General features: G+C 35.3%; 1 protein-coding gene across 2 annotated transcripts in view; it reads left to right on the top strand.

The window, feature by feature from the left end:
• Nucleotides 1-17,848, top strand: part of ADGRB3 (adhesion G protein-coupled receptor B3) — a 756,020-nt gene that overhangs the window by 578,322 nt on the left and 159,850 nt on the right. The gene's annotated exons all lie outside the window — the stretch shown is intronic.

Raw genomic sequence — 17,848 nt, 5'->3', positions numbered from 1 at the left:
AATGCAGTACAGAACCGTGCAGTAGATGCAGTGTCACAAAAAGGACATTAGAGATACTATTGGATTTTGAAGGTTTAAAGATTAGTTAATAGTATGTGCTAATTTTAACTTTATAACATTAATTATACTAAGGTTATGTCAAATTAACATAGAAGAAGAGCTGAGTGAAGGGGATATCTGTGTACTATTTTTAAATTTTATGTCTAAAATTATTTCAAAATAAAATGTTAAAAAGAAAAATATATGTTCTAGTTCCCATTTTCTTTTTTTTCTTAGTTGTAGCTTTAAAAAAGAAAGAAAAGATGACAAAATGAACAGAAACGTGTATGTGTGTGTGGGTGTGTGTGTAGATAGATATAGATAGATATATCTCTATAGATAATTCAGTCCTTTTATGAAATATCCATTGCTTTCAAAAGTGAAGTGTTTCCAGGAAAATAATAACTAAACTCAACCTTTTTTGCTTGAATAAAGAATTATAAGACCTATAAGAGATCTAATGTAGCCTATCCCACAATTCTCATTAGAGACATTTCAAAGACTTCAGGGGCAGGTTAAAAAAAAAAAAAAATCATCCAAAGCCTATTAGTTGTGGCTTTGTCCATTCTCTCACAATAATATTCTTACAGCTGACTTAAAGATCTCCTCCCTTAGTTAAAACCAAATTTCTCTTGCTTGTTAGAGGAGGAGAAGGGTGGGTGGTTGTCTTCCACACAACAAAATAAATTTCTTAGGTCCTAATAAATCCTCAAACTGGATGTTGCTAACTCCTTTAATTCTTTTCGACAGCTGACATAGACAGTTAATATAAATTCAAATCTCCTATCTACCTTGACTACTTTCTAGGACACAAAGATGGCTTTTTGTCTTCCATTGGGATAGGAGATTATAATCTAAATAAGTGTGTATCCTACACAGCATATTTTTTGGCTGCTACTAAATACCGACTTTGTTTTAAATATTATAATGGTTTTGGTGGCAGAGTATCATTTTCACCTTCCCAAAATCCTAGTACTTGCCTGACAATAGGTAGGCACTTTATTTATTAAGTGGATGGATGGATGAAAAGCCCTAGGCTAAAGAATTTACTTGATTGAAAGACCCTAAAAAGTCTAAACAGAACTACTTTCCATCTCTAAAGACTATTGCTTGGGGTCACTTGCATTTGAATACCTAGAATTAGTGAGAAAATTTACCTAAGACTGATTTAGGATCAAGGTTTCTATCAAAAAGCTAAGTAATGTAATTTGGAGGGCTTTTAACACCTTGTTAAGGGAAAAGTTACCTACAGGGCCTGGTTGGGGTTATCAGAGGGTACTCCTGTTGCCATGGGCCCAGGAGAAAGGAAGTTCAAATGTAAGTAAGGCTGAACTAAACACTGAGCAACACCCACAGGTAAAACTAGGAGTGTGAAAAGGTCCCAAACCACAGAATCCACTGTGAGCGACTTAAGGAGGGAGAGAACACTGGGCTATCTCCAGAGCAAAGCCATTCCAAGAACACAGAAAATGAAGCCCCATGGGTTCAGTTCCAGAGAAACAGAAAAATAGCCTAGAGAGCTCTGGAAAATCCCCAAGGCAGAAAGAAGGCTTGGACAGAATAACTAGAAAGAGGCTGACCATTGGCTGTAGAGTGACAGTGATTAGCTTTCAGGGACATGGGGTCCCAGTGGTGGTGGTGTTTATTTTAAATGGTGGTCTTCAGTGGAATGATGAAATAATCTGTCAATCTGGATAAAGAGAGGGAGGAACTGTATGCCTTCAGGTTTGGAGATGAAGAGAGCACAGAGCTGCCCACACAACTCCCACTCCTGAATGCTGTCCTACCTGCAACCTGTCTTGTCCAGAAACCAGGAAGGGGCTTATTGAGGAAAAAGGGAAAAGACACTTAGGAGGCATGATTCTTATTCTTGAAGCAATAGGGGTGTATAAATCATCATGTTTCCTTTCAGCCACTCTGGAGCAAGTCCAGCTGAATGAATATGAGAAAAGGGACCTTCAGTTTCTTTGAGTACTGAGTGGGTGGTGCAGATGCCTCACCCAAAAGTCTTAAATAAAGGTGACTCTGGAGACAAGAGAGTGTGGTCCTTGTTAATAGTCGGTCATTTGGAGGCTGAGCTGAGGTCCTAGCAGTAATCACCAAGAAGCAGAGTTCTTATCAGTACTTATACTGAAGGAAAGGTCTGAGATACTGCCCTTTTTACCCCAAGTCTCTAAGATAAATCTGTATAATGATTGCAAATAAAACTTGTATGGGAGAAAAAAAAGATTTTTATGATGTGATAGGCAACATAGAATAAAACTGGCAAAACCTGGCCTTGAGCTTTTCTGCCCATTATTTCTGAGTGTTGCAGTCATAAACTATCTATAGTTCAGTAACATGTCTGGTAAGGAAGGCTGCGTGATACAGCAAGAATGCAGTGCTCTGTTCAAGGTGGCCTGGCTGCAAGGAAAGGAAGCAGGGTGTCGCCCAGCCCCATGGGCTGCAGCACATCTCAACTCTGGTTGGGCAGGAACTTAGATTTACCTGAAAGATGCCGTGGGAGATTAATAATTTGATGTAAGCATGTTCTCTACTTTGTGCTATAGGATGATTAAAAACCCTGATTTGCTTCTCTTCACAGCCCCTTTGGCAGTCAGATTGAAGAGCCTTCTGTCCTTGAGTCCTCCCTGACGTAGATCTGAGAGTGAGCTGTGAACTGGACAGAATTAACAGTAATGTAACTATAGCATTTTCCCCCAGCTTTTTAGATAGACAGGTATTCAGTTTTTTAAAAAACGAAATGAGTATGATATAGGTGATGAGGAGCTCCCCTCACTCTTAAATAAGGATGCAAGGCTCTCATATCTGGGAAGTCTTGAGATATACTTTTTTTTTGCATATAACATTAACATCTTCTGGTGAACATGTAAAAGCCTTATCTCCAGCTGACAAAAAAAAAAAAAAATCAAAACGTTTCAAGCCTGCCTTACATTGCAAAAAAAGAAGTCATTCTTATATTAATATGAAACCTTTCCTCCAAAGTGGTCTATAAGTATGAAAGTTGAATATGTTGAAGCCATTAATGTCAGGACTGATTCTGGTACCAAAAGGAGCTACTCACATTTTAAATAATAGTCCAATCTTAGACTCCATTAGTAAAATTTTTCCATCTATCATGTCCCACTCACATCATAATTTTGTATAAATTGTAGCCCTTGGCAGATTTTGTTCAGTGTGGATATATAAACAGGAATCACTTCAGCCTGTACTTTGACACTCTGGGAAGAGGGAGAAGAAAAGAGAAGGTGCATAATTGCGAACAATAGTATTTTCTATATTGTCATGTAAGATATGAAAGAAAATCTAATTACTAGGGATACTAATAGGATAAGTTACTTTAAGGACATCTGCATTAACAGCCTAAGAGAAATCATACCTAACTACTGTAGTATACCCAGCGGACTGAAAAAGTAAGTTCTTCTTGTTCCTGTTCTTTGTGCTTGACTTTCTATAGAGAATCTGTTTGTTTTTATAGGAGGCGTTGTTCTGCAAGTCTGGTAGCAAAATGAGCCTAATTAGGTAAAGATACCTTAGGAAGAGAATGAAAGTTGTAGTCAGTAGACAAAATTGGAGCCAATGAGAATTTATGGGGTCATACACAATGGATTTTCTGTACAACAACTGAGTTCTTAAATATTTTCTCAAAACTGCATTTATTTCATGGAATATCATCACTTTGACTTGGACCTGCCATAAATATCTGTCAGTATTTCTCTCCTGTGTAAAAAGGTACAGAAGCCACTTTAGTAATATAAAACTACTGCTCCACAATGTAGTTACTGCACTTCCCTTCCCACGGCTGTTCTTTAAATCTGAGTCTGTCCCTTGGAGTGGCCACAGTTAAACTCTAGGACATTTAAAATATATAGAATAGCTTAAGTTAGTGAAATTTGAACATAGGTAGTTTGTTCCTTTGTCTTGAAGTTGCAAAGATGAAAATTGTGCTGTTAGTAAAGTAAATTTTATGTGCTACCCTGAGAATAAACAATCTTTGTACCAGTCTTTCTCAATGTTTCTTCACTAGGAAAAGTTTGGAATTCCTAGGGTTTTCTGTGTATCCTAGATAGTTGGCTACAGAAATTGGTTGTTTATATCCTGGAACATTGTACTGATGCCTGATTCTTTTTGAAGAACTTGGAGTCCTCTTCTCCAGATGAACTTTGTATCAGTAACAGTCACCATATGACAACCATTCTTCATAAAACCAATCAACTAAATATGCTAGACATTTCTATGCTTTAACTTAAAAATACACACGTATATACATATATATATATATGTGTGTGTATATAGGTATGTGTGTGTGTATGTGTGTGTACATATATACATGTGTATATATTCTTGGCTGTGGGTAAGAGAAAAACAGAACTGAAGGACACAAGGAACACAACTAGAGTTTTCAACTTTGCTAAATCTTTGCTAAAAGATTATGTAACTCACAGGTAAATGTGCATGGTGTCCTTGGTTTTATGACTGAATCAGCAAGCAAAATTTAAAGTAGTGGTTGAACTACTTCAATATCTATATGGATTATTAATGCTCACATCTAAGAGAAAACTTGAGCCATGCATTCTTATCACCAAGAAATCAGTGTCAAAATTCCCTTACATTCTACATCCTTTACCTTAAATAATAATATAAACTATATTGTGCTATATGTGTAATGTACATTATAGTAATGGGTCTGCAGTAGTCAGAAATGAGTTATAAAGACAGGAGAAGCAGCCTGGGTTTTATGTTAGTGATGCTATATTAATTATGACAGAGAAGGCTTTTCCATTATAAGCCTCATTTTTAAGATGCTTGAAGCTTTCCCACAGGAATTTTTCTCATGACAGTTTTTTTTTTTCTTCTTTTGCCTAGTAATGAAAATAAGGATATTGGTTTTTAATGTTTTTGGCAGATTTTACCTGAGAATAAAAGTTTTTTTCTGTCCATTAGACCATTTGCTTGGGTACTTTGCTTTCTGAAATCTCAAAACAAATAGCTTTTTAATGACCTTTTCAAACTTGTCTCCAGTGAAGACGTTTAGTACTTTTGTTGTGTTAGGCAAAGTTTGATTTGCAAACAATTAAATTACAAGCATTATCCAATACTTCTTCTGCAAATTGTTGTGTCTCCAAATAGCAGTTAGCTACTGTACCTTGCAAATAAGGAGAACTTACAATTACTTGGTCAGTTACTAAAAATTAGCCACTCCTGGATTATGACTGTTATGCATACAGTTTCTGTGCATACCAAAAAAGAAACCAGAGCTGAAAGTAGTCGTTGTACTCTGACGTGGTACATTAGAATATAAGTGAACTTTCCTAACAAAGGGGAGAGCAGTAGCAGGCTGAAACTGTGGCCTGTATGATCTATTGTTATTTAAAATCTCACTAAGATAGAATCACCTCATTCTCTGAGCTCAACAGATTGAGATCCACTCAGGAGACACGCAGGTGAGATCCAAAACAGGAAAGGCTTTCACTGTCATTAAAATGTTAATTACGCCATTGAGGGTTCAGCGCTGCCCTTCAAGAAATTTCAAACCACTTCCCTTGTTAACATATTAAGAAGTAATAGTTCAAAGGAGTAACAGCATGATAGGAAGATAGAGTATATATTTACTTAAATACATGGCAATGCATATTTCTCAAGCTTTTTGAGAAATCGAATGATGCATTCTTCCCCTTTATCACTAAATCACTATCCACACCCCTTTATCACTAAATCACTATCCACACCCCTACAATTTCTGATTGGGTTATAGGTTTCAGATTTCTTGATTGGGGTTGTCTCTACACCACACTTGAGCAAAGGGACTACGTTTATCTTCTAATCTATGCAATCCCAGTGTGTAGTACTGTCCCTAGCACAAAAGAGGCACTAAAACATTTATACAAATTTTCAAATGTATGAGGTTAAAGCAAAATTTCCTATTCTTTAAATTATGATAGTATTTTAGGGTGTCTAAATCAGCATCATAAAAGCCTTAATTTTATCTACCCATACGTTCATAAAAGAATATTGCCCTTTCAGATCTTTTATTGGAATTTAAATATCAACTTGCACTGTATTTAGGAAATGCCATACTACGAAATTCATTTAAAGACACTCCTTCCTCTTTGTTATCCTTTCTGCATGTGCTATTATTGAGGAAGTAAGCACAGACTTCTATTGCTTTTCCACTGCTACTCTCTCGTGTAGTTGTCATGTAGCTAAAACAGTGAGTAGTCTGGCAAATGACTGGCTGGTCAAGTGGGTGATACAGGGTGTTCTGGAACCTTAGGACAGTGCTTCCTCTGTGAACGCTTGTCAACTGAAGCAGCTACTCTTCCCTCATTTACCTAACGTCTTATTGTTTTATAGGCAGTGTGTAATTCATGGCCTCTTACAAAAGAGGTTCATCTTCATATTTCCCCAAAGCCAGAAGTTTATAGAAATTACTAGTTTTGTGGAATTTCATATATGGTTCTTTTTGACTATACTTCTCAGGGCACTTATTTTAAATACTCATAATTTTGAAAGAAGGTGTTCTGAGTGGAAGGTTTCCATTGATAATTTCTTGGCAATGGTAGTGTTTAGAAGATAGGAAGATTATATTCTTTGCATTTCATGCCAGATTATATGAATTCTTCTCTTTGGTAGCATATAATTTTTCTGTTCATATTTTACTGGCCACCCATGACTTAAAAAACAATATGTGGTTTAGCTGATCCCAAAAGATTTGGTTATCCAGAGTTCCATTTAAACTTCTTAAAATCTTAACAGTAAGAAAAAAAGAAATTCATGGTGAAAATCAATTCATTAAATTTCTTTATTTCTTCATGGAATACATTAATTATTTTATTTCTCTTAAATTTTAGTCTTCCAAATCTGGAAGACTCCAAATCAGGTATTCTCCTCTCAAACCTGGAAATATTATGGTGCCAACATAAGAGGGATAATCCTTGATGGATAATCTTGTTCATGTCACTTAACCCGTCTGACATGGCTTTCTTGTCAAAAATAATTGTACAGGTGATCATCGTGATAATATGTTGCATTTATATAGAACTTTCAATTTGTAGAGAAAATATTTTTATCCCTACTAATAATGTCTTGCCCATACAACCACTAAATAAATAATTGTCCGGGATATTCATTATCTTGACTTTTATCAACACGATATTCCTATAAAGTGGATAGAGCATGCAACTGGCTAATTTTATAAATGAGCACACTGGATCCCAGGTTAGGCTGGTGATGTCCTGGTGACAGTACTCTGGTTGTGTAGAAGCCAAGTTTCTTATTATCACATCTGGAATTTAAAAGTAAAATTCAATTTAAAGATTATGTGCAGGACAAAGATATTTATTTCATAGATCATATGGATCATGTAAAAAGGTGGAAAAATGGCAAGTTTTTGAAACTGATCACAAGTAAATCTAAAGTAATTTCAATTAGAGGAAAAAAACATTGAAAAGAAAATATTATCTAATATTTACTGAAGCCATTATTTCAAATTTTGATTTGGTGAATGTACTTATTTCTATTACTGAGTAGGTACAAAACATTTTCAGCTGGCTTTTATTGAATGAGCTTTTTCACTTTGAACACTGCAATGCTGAAATGTTGATTTTTAAAAAAGAATTCAATAGTTCCAAATGAGTGATATTGGGATTGTTGCAGAATTAATATTAGTTTAGTATATATATGATTATGAACCACTTGGTTTAAGGTGAACAGATTATTTTCCTATTTTACACTGTAACTTAATCCAGTTTTTCTTATTTCTTTATTTCATTTAAAAGTGCTTGCATATAGTGATATTTCATGCAGCCACTCCACCCATCTGTATTTTCTCTCTACTACTAATATTTAAGTTCCCAACTTGCACATAGTACACTAAGGAAGTTAAAAAAGAAACATTCCTCTAATACTGAGGACTCCCATTTTCAAAATTATAAGAATATCGTTTCACTCAAATAGTTGTTTATATAAATGTCCAGTGAACCCTTATTTTTGCATTTTGTATGTAGGCAATGGTGAATCATAATTTTGAAGTATGATTAACTCGAGTTAAAATTTCTGTTTTTTGAAACTAAAGACTCTGATATCAAAATCACATATTCCTGACCCCATCCCAGAACTAATGAATTTTTAGTGAATTTTTGCAGAATTTTTAGTGAATTAAGCTTAACCCTTAATTGATATCTCAGTTTGATGTCTCAGCAGTTGCTTTTAAGCACTATCCCTCCATTTTGGGGTAGCCTTGCAGGCATGTGCTCAGATTTTTAACTTAGAAAGCAAGCTAACCCATGATCCCATGCCAAAAGCATGACTCAGTCAGGTATAGCTAAGCCACACCATAATTATAATTTCAAAAGTAATGAAAGGAAAAAAAGGTGTAAAATACAAATAGCTGCCTGTGTTAGTTTGGTATTATTTTACATATTTTTTTTGAATCTCTCTCTGTCTCTCTCTCTCTTTTTTTTTTTTTTTTTTTGGCAGAGTCTCACTTTGTCACTCAGGGGCTGGTATGCAGTGGCATGACCTCAGCTCACTGCACCCTCAACCTCCCGGATTCAAGCGATCTTCCTACATTAACCTCAAAAGTAGTTGGGAGTACAGGCAGGCACCACCATGCCCAGCTAATTTTTGTATTTTTAGTAGAGTCAGGATTTCATCATGTTGCCCAGGCTGGTCTCAAACTCCTTGCCTCAAGTAATCTGTCCACCGCAGCCTCCCAAAGTGTTAGGATTACAGGTGTGAGCCATTTCACTTGGCTTTTTTTTTTTGAATCTCAAAAGAATTTTTTTTTTCAGATTGCAAAAGTGATATAGTTACACTGGAAAAATGGAAAAGTATAAAAATATAACAGAGCAAACAATAATACCTATACTTTGCCACCCTGAGATAATTACTCTTAATTATTTTTTCAATATATATTTCATGTTTTTTCATGTGTATTTTTCTAAATATATCATATTTGAGATTAATCATTTTTAAAAGGTTTGTGAAGTAAAAGCCATTAGAGTCAGGAAGTGAGCTAGTTGATATTAAATTGGTGAGATCTTGGATGCACTATGTTATAAATTTTACAATGGTCTGGTCAAATCTCTGGAGTGGCTTTTTGTCCAGATCACTTGAAAACTAGTGTGGAAGGTAACATATGTTTAAGTGTGCTCTATTGTAGTTAAATAATTCTGCTTTTTCAAGGTTGTGCATCTCAACTGTTGCAAATTATATTAGGCAAAAAATTGGTTCCTAGCCCAGATAAACAGTTTTTTTGAGGAAAAAATATACAAACAGAATGAATTATTTTATGGCTTTTAGATTAACAAATGATCAATGTTCAAGGCATTTTAAAGTCTTTTGAAAATAAATGAGAGAAAAAATAATTTAGGATCTTCCCCTACCTATACCCAAGAACAACCTTGGAAATCTTTCTTAATCTAGTTACATACAGAACTAAAATGTATTTTGTTTTATTAAATGCATCACATATAATTAATCCATGAACTAATGTATATAGCAGTACTCTTCTTCAGTTTTATTCAAATTTCCATTTCTATTCCCTCAAATTGTCTCTTTTTTAAAATGTCTGCCGTTTTTTAATGGCTGAAGCAAATGTTTTGAAATTTTCTGAGAAAAAATACTTAAAATGACATAAATTAAACTTTATTCTTGGATTTTCTTCCATCTCATTGAGAGCAATAATGCTTTTCCAATTGCAATTTCAGTAGAAGATACTTTCTGTCTCTCCTTCCTTTTAATATTAACACTCTCATCATTATTCCGAATCAAATTATAAGATCATTTTCTCATCATCACTACATCCTGTCATGATCTCTGTCTCCTGGACTGTTTTGATCTGCATTGTAACCTGTTGGGAGATTGATCCCCACCTCAAAGTAAAAGCATACTTGGTAAAAATATAATTTTTTGTGCTATCTGACTTGCATTCAGTCTTTTGACTTTTGTTGATAAACTCTTTGATATCACAAGGTTTCTTTTTTTAACTTCTAGCAATCTAATTTATATCTGACCCCACTGCTAAAACTATTCTTCCTAAGGCTCTTAATGGCTCAATGGCCTCCTCCATGCCCACCATGACCATCTCAAGCTTCATATTTTTATTTTCTTATTTGACCTTTGATCAATCACTTTTTAGTGAAATTCTCTTCACTTATTTTCTGTGAGATATTAATTCCTAGTTTTCTTTCACCATTTCTGAGTACTCTTCCTGTATGTTCCTAACTTTGGCTGTGCTCTCTCACTGTGTCTAGTCCTCACTGAGAGAACAGGGTAAGGGGAATCTGCTTTGGGGTCGTACTTGAGCTCAATTCCTGGCACAACCCTTTACCGGGTGGATGTCCTTAGGAAAGTCACAACCTCTGGGCTCCATTTATTTATTTTAAACATAAAATAACACCACCAAAGATAGGCAGTCCAGGGCTTGCATGGCTATATTACAGAAATTGAGATATCCAGGCAACTTTTGACTCTAGGCTGTTTCATCTGTAAGGTCTTCATGATCCTGGATGGATCCAGGAGCTTAATTTATCTCCATTTTCCTGTAGAGGAAATAACAATAATATTTACCTTGGTATTTAGTGTAAGAAATTTTTTAAAGTGTGTTATTCACCACAACACCTAACACTGACTGGACCCTGAATAAATGTTAGCTATTTTCACTAGTGTGATGATGATTTGCCGTTGACTAATTAATGATGGCAGGTAGCATATTTTAACATCTAATTATTAATAAATCATGTTGTAAAGATATTTGTACATATTTATAACCCAGTAGATTGGCTTCCTTAATGTTATTTCTTACCATACTCCTTTCTACTCTCACTGTTTCCAATTTAAAACAACAACAGAAAAATATGTTACTGGCAATAAAACTGGTGCTACCATTCTTGTAGATAATGTCCATGACCTCGAGTGACATATTCTTGGTTTTAATGTGTATTTTATGACACAACAGCAGTGACACTAAACCTGTGAGATAATTTCCAGTGAAGCTCTTGAGCTCTGAAAAGTGGCCAAGTAGAAATCTAATATGTCCACACAATAACCTAGCACAGCACCTGCATCATATTTAATGATGAATAAATATTTGTTGAATAAATGAATGAATGATGTAGGAAACTCCAACTATATCAAATCAAAATCTTTAACAGTTATTCATTCAACCAGTATTTATTAAGCACCTACTATATGTCAAGCAGTGTGTTAGAATCGGGTAATACCAAAGTGAACATAACAATATACCTGTCCTCATGATATGTACATTCTAGTGAGCAAAGATGGGCAAAAATCAAATGGGAAAGTATATAATACATCAGCTGTGATAAGTGCAATGGGCAACAACAGATCAGAGTAAGGGCAAAGGGCACTTGGAAAGTGCTTGTATTGTGTATCAGCTATTTTATAACAAGTCCCCTCAAATTTTAGTGGCTTAAGACAACAACCATTATTATTTGATTTAAATGTTATGGCGTAGTTATTAGGTTGAGCTCAGCCAGTTAGTTTCATCTGGTATAATTAAAGAGGCTGCCATCTGGAAGTTTAACTTGGGGCTGTATAATCGCGTATGACCTCACTAACATGTCTAGTGGCTGCTGCCAGTCCGTCATCCTCAGTAGGGTTAGCCTGAGCTACCTCACATAATAGCAGCACTTCAAGATGATAAGAGTGGACACCGTTAAGACCTCTTGAGGCTTAGGCTAACAAGTCACACCATTTCCACTGCCTTCTTTTGATCAATTCAAGTCACCGTACATATATCTAGATTCAGAGGAGGAGGTAATAGACTCCATCTCTTGATGGGAAGCGTTAAACATAATTTGTAGCCATTTTTTACCTACTACAGATGGGAAGTTACTGATGGATAGTCAGTGATAACATCTCTGATAGGATGACATAAAAGCAGAAGCCTACATAATGTGAGGAAACAGGTAATGTGAATATTTTTGAAGAGTGCATTTTGGGCCAAGGGAATAGCTAGCATAAAATGCCAAGAAAGGCCAATAAGGAGCTCAGAGCAGTTGGAAGTGGGGGCAAATATATGTGTGTTAGGAGATGAATGTGGGAAGCCAATGAGAGACCAGATAGTATAGACCATTATACTTGTAGACCATTATAAGGACCATTATAAGTAGACCTTTGTCTTTTACTCTGAGATCAGAAAAACCATTGATAGTTTTCAAAGGAGTGACATGATTTTTAGTGGAGTTTACATATTTGTCGACAGGATCTCTCTGGATTTTTATTGAAGTTAAACTTGAGGGTAAATGGCAAGAAATGCAATGAAGAGATTATCCCAGGCAAGAGATGATGGTGGCTTGAAATAGAAGGGTAGAACTGACAACATTTTCTGGAATAATTTGTAGAACTAATTAGGCAGAAAACATATTATTAGATTGTGTATAGTCATCTCTCAGCTTCTCTAAGAAACTAACTACATTTTCTTCATGTGTCTTCTACTTCATCTGGTATTTGAAAAGCACCCACTAAATACATATTGACTGGTTAGTAAAGATTCAAGCCTCACTGTTGAATTGAACATAATCACCACAGATGCTGAAATCCTACAGAGTTCATCATTAAATGATGTTTGAAAACTGTAGCAAGTAGAAGACCCTATTAAGAGCTATGGATACTCTTTCAGATTACATGTCTGCTATATGCTAAAGGACTGCAAATAAATTGCAACAAAAATAGTCTGTCTAGATCAAACTCAGTATTAAAAGTTATCCATTAAAAGGTAGAAGATCATTACATGGGCTGGGTGCGGTGGCTCACACCTGTAATCCCAACACTTTGGGAGGCCAAGGCGGGTGGATCACCTGAGGTCAGGAGTTTGATACCAGGCTGGACAACATGGTGAAACCCCGTCTCTACTAAAAACACAAAAAATGAGCCAGGTGCAGTTGCAAGTGCCTGTAATCCCAGCTACTCGGGAGGCTGAGGCAGGAGAATTGCTTGAACCCAGGAGGCGGAGGTTGCAGTGAGTCGAGATCGCACCACTGCATTCCAGCCTGGACAACAGAGCAAGACTCCATCTCAAAGAAAAAAGAAAAAAATCATTACATGAACTGAACATTTATTATTAAGACTAGTAAGTGAGAAACAGTGTCAGGGATTCAAAGTCGATATAATGTAGTTCTCAAAAGCACTAGTATTCTCGTATGGCATGTAGAGTATTAATTTTATAAATGAAAGAAAGCAAAGTGAAAGTATCAACTAATATTATGGTGTTGAATAGAAAGCATTAACAGGTATAGAGGAGCATGGGGGAAGATCTAAGTTTAGAGAATTCCTGGAACTAGCTAATTTTTAGATAACAAATTAGAACCTTGGTGTTATGGTATGAAGGAACTGCTGTTAACTCCAGGCCCAGCACCGTGGATGACAACTGTCCTTTCTGGTGATGGGAAAGTACCTGCTTCTAAATCTTATCCAAGTGAATGAAGTGCATATATATGTTTTATGTTGGTATTACTCTTTTTATCATAAAATATGTGTTTACAATGTTAGATCTTTAAATCTTCTTATAATTTCATAGGACATGTTCAGTACATTCTGTTTTAAAACAGATTACAATAAAAGTTTAGCATTAAAATTCACCTGGAAATGAAAAGCCCAGCTTTGCTTCTCACTCTGTGACTTAAAACAAGTTTCTAAATTCACTACACTTCACTTTCTTTAAACTATAAAACTAAGTGTTTGGAAAAGATCAGTGGTTCTCAACCCTGACTGCACACTAAAATCATCTGAAGGGCATTTAAAAAAGTAATATCCCAAGTCCTATCATAGAGTTTAAGTTTTAATGCTCTTCACGTAATTTTAATGTACATTAAGTGTTGAAAATCAATGGGCTAGATGATCACTAAGGTTACTTCTAGTAAAACTTTCTAATTTTATGATTCATCATATTTTGACATAGTAACAGCTGCTGGAAAAACAATGTTCTCAATATTTGCAATGTCTTTTAAAGTAGAAATTAACGTTGAAGAGTGTTCTTGCTCAAAATTGAGAACATTTTCACATCTAAACTCCTTCTATATTATGACAATAATTTATAAAAATCCTTCTATATTATGAGAATAATTTATACCAAAAGCCATATATACGTCATCATTTGGGTAAGGCATATACACCAAAAGTAATACAGATTTACCTAAATTTTAGAAATTAACTATTATTATGATTTGGAAAGCAATTACTTTCTGTCAGTACACATACAATGTGAGGGTAGTGTAGTTAGAAATTCTGTGTAAATTAAAAAAAATGCTGCTATAGCTATTTTGATTGTGAATAAATGTACTCCTAATATCCCAAGAGTTAATAAAATTCCTAAAGTGTATAACTTATTCATAATAAATAATTTACATACTGATTTATTATGAAGAGAATAAACAGTTTTATAGAGGACTGAAGTGGAATATCTAGTTTTATTGGTGTTTGGAAAGATCAAAAGTATGATTTCTTGAAACTGTTTTGAAATGTGTCACTATGAATTTTTGCTATCAGTCTTTTTACTAAATAGCTTTTCATTGGAGTAAGCTGATAACTTTTCCCTTTAATTTTAAATGCCAGAAAATATAAACACGTTTTAAAACTTCATGAAACTAAAAACTCAACCAAATACTCAGATCCAAAAAGAAACCATGTAGACTCCTAGGAAACTGGGGAACGGCATCAAGTAAATATTAAGCTAGAAAGTAATAGACTTTGTGTCCTGTATTTTCACATCATTCTGTGTTTTTGGATATGTACTTTTGAATACTTGGGACAGGAATGCTCCTTCTGTTAGCCAGGCTGATATGGAGAAGAAGAAGAGGTACAGATGACAGCTAACAGCTAACATGGGTGAATGTAGGTGTAGCAAACAAAGAATAGGTTGTATGGAATTTCTGCAAACATAGTTACATTTGAAAACCATTTGGGAAAAAAATGACTTAATGCTCAGATAGGACACTATGAAAAGTAAATATGTTATTTTCAGTATGATATACATGGCTGCATCATCATTCTGTGTTTGCTTCTGGTATCATCAGTTATTCTTATATCTTTAATTTTCATGTATATTTCACTTTTTGTTTACCCTATTGAAAACAAACTAGACTCCATAATTAAGAATAATGCACAGATATACATTGATTATAGCATGCAAAATTGTGATATTGGAAGAATAATGTGACTGCTGGAATACTTCACATGTTCAGAAATCTTGCTCTGTGTAGAATGGAGAAGTTGTTTTGCTTCATTTTTGCTCTGCCACATATCAATTTGCTTTACAAGGCCTCCCTGAAATCAATCAGACATGTGTACCATGCTTTCAAAGAATTTTTTACAGTAGGAATAAGCTATGAAAAGTTTGAAAACACAAATAACACAAACTATAGAGTTTGTAATAGTAGTTATATGTATGCTAGTGAGTTAAAAAAACTAACTCATGAGTTTTATGTGATTTAAAAATACCAAGAGCTTTAATGAAACAATATAAATTTTATCATCAGAATGATATCACACATCTTACTTATGAGAGTGATGAAATGCAGAACTTGGTGGTTACCCATCCCCCTCCTCACCTCTCAAGGTTTTCTCTCCTACTTACCTGCTCCAGATTCTGCTCTTCTTGTAGCAGATGCAGTATTGTGTTTTATATATCTTCTTTTAAATTTGGTAAAGCACATTAAACTGTACTCACTCACTCAGATGCTATTGTACGTTAGTTTAATCAGATAAAGTCAATGAAGGGAATATAGTTCTAAAGAATGATGAGGACAGAGGTGATGTAGCCTAGAGAAAGTGTGCATGAAAAGGGTCCCCGTGAGAGTAGAAGCATTTCATGCTTGGAATGAGTGAAGGACTAAAACATGAACATCAGCGTTACTTACTTCGCAGTTTTGCCTGGGGCTGGGCCAGGTCAGCAGTGCAATCATTGTACAAAGTAAAGTAAATGGACTCACATTTCTAAACATGTCATATAAAATTTACATGATCTTCAGAATCTAGCAACATGATATTGAATATAGACTTCATATGTAACAGTCAAAGTTTGGTGATGCTAACATCATCTTGAGTAATGAAGTCTGATTACATGGATATAAGTATATAACTTCATCTCATAAGAGATTTTATTTACAGAAAGATTTTTCTTGTTAAGATATTGAATTGATTTATTGGGCATAGCTGCATAATTGAAAAGTGTAAGTACTGGACTCCACTTGAAAGCATAGATACTGCATTAAAGTAAAGCTGCCATCCAGTATGAATAATGCAGATGTTATGTTTTAAAACATGTCAGATTTTCTTAAGTGTATCTTTCTTCTTTAAATTTTGATCAGCTGAGATAAATGCTTTTCATTTGGCCTTAACTGATTGTCACAAGAAGATAAGAGACAGAGAGCTAATGAAGTAAATTGATGTGCTTCTACAGTTAGGGAGAATTGGAGTCTAATACCGTTGCAGTTGATAATATAACTGCTGTTTTAAAAAATTGGCATGGTTGCATGACATTATGAGAAAGAAAAGAGACCTAACACATTAAAAAATGGCCAGTACTTAGAAGTATTGGGGTAAAGTTAGGTAGAATTTTTATCTAACTCTCTTTGAATACAGTGCATTTTCTTCTTCAAGAAAGTTGTAATTTAGAGTATATTAAGTCATAAATATTAATGATATCAAATCATGAATATTAAAAATATATTGCTGGTAGATACCAAAAAAGGATAGTGTGAATTATATTCTGTAGCTCAACTTGGGAGTTCAACTGTTACAGAGAAACCTGTCTCATTGAAATCTCTCTGAAATTGCATGCATATTTAACCCAATAGCTTCAGGCATTTAGAGATGGAGGAAGCAAAATCAAAAGCACCATATCAAAATTAACATCAAGCCATGTGTTTTTCTCTTAGAGTTTTGAAGTAATTTTTAACACAGATAGTAACTTGGTTTGAAATTTAAACACACACACGTACAGGTTTGCTAACTGGAGAATTTCCATGCCTGTAGGAGGGGAGGTGACAATTGGTGCATTCAGTACAGAACACGTGTAATGATAATAAAGTTGATTGGTTGAGCTCCATAGCATTTTTTTTTTCTTTTTCTCTCTTCCTGTAGTGTAGTTCAGCTGGTGGTGGAAGGGTTCTCCTCCATCCCCCCCACCACGAACAAGACGTAGGTTGATACCATTTTTATTGTTCTGCTGGGGTGGGAAATAAACCATATGCTTTAGCATTTTAAATGGCTACACCAAAGAGAAAATTGAACCAGGCTCTCTTCCCCACTCCTACTGGACTTTGGGGTGGGGTTATTCCTCTAAATGTTCTAGTGGACTTGCGGTTAGCTTAATGCTTCTGCCCCAGGGCAAAGAAGCAGTTGAGGGAAAGAAATGTCAAGGACGTCAGAGGCGAGCTGGACTGAGTGAAGTGTGGAGTAGGAAGCTTATGTCTGAAACCCACCCCTCCCCTGGATACCAGGCAAAGGCAATGAGAGTCGGAACCAGCTGATGCCGCTGCTGCTGCTTCCCGTTTCCAGGGTGAAATTTTCACAGCAGCTATTCTAAAAGGAGGAAAAATCCCTAACCAGCAGCGGAGAATATCCTATCACCCAATCCAAGCTATGTAATCTTTTAGTCAGGCTTTTCAAAGAAATCCGCATTTTAAAAGCCAGCATTTATGGTCCAAAATATGGGACGGGAATCAGAGCTGGTAGAAAAATATGAAAAGCCTCTTTACACCCTGAGTATTTGAAACAATCCGATGAGCATAGGAAGTGGCTGCCAACGCTCTGGCGGCTGCTCGTGCTGCCGCCGCTGCCGCTG

The sequence above is a fragment of the Hylobates moloch genome, unplaced genomic scaffold, assembly GCF_009828535.3.
Source record: "Hylobates moloch isolate HMO894 unplaced genomic scaffold, HMol_V3 SCAFFOLD_2, whole genome shotgun sequence".
In the NCBI taxonomy this organism is placed as follows: domain Eukaryota; kingdom Metazoa; phylum Chordata; class Mammalia; order Primates; family Hylobatidae; genus Hylobates; species Hylobates moloch.
The sequence above is the reverse complement of the archived record's forward strand: the minus strand, read 5'-3'. Positions and strand labels throughout refer to the sequence as shown.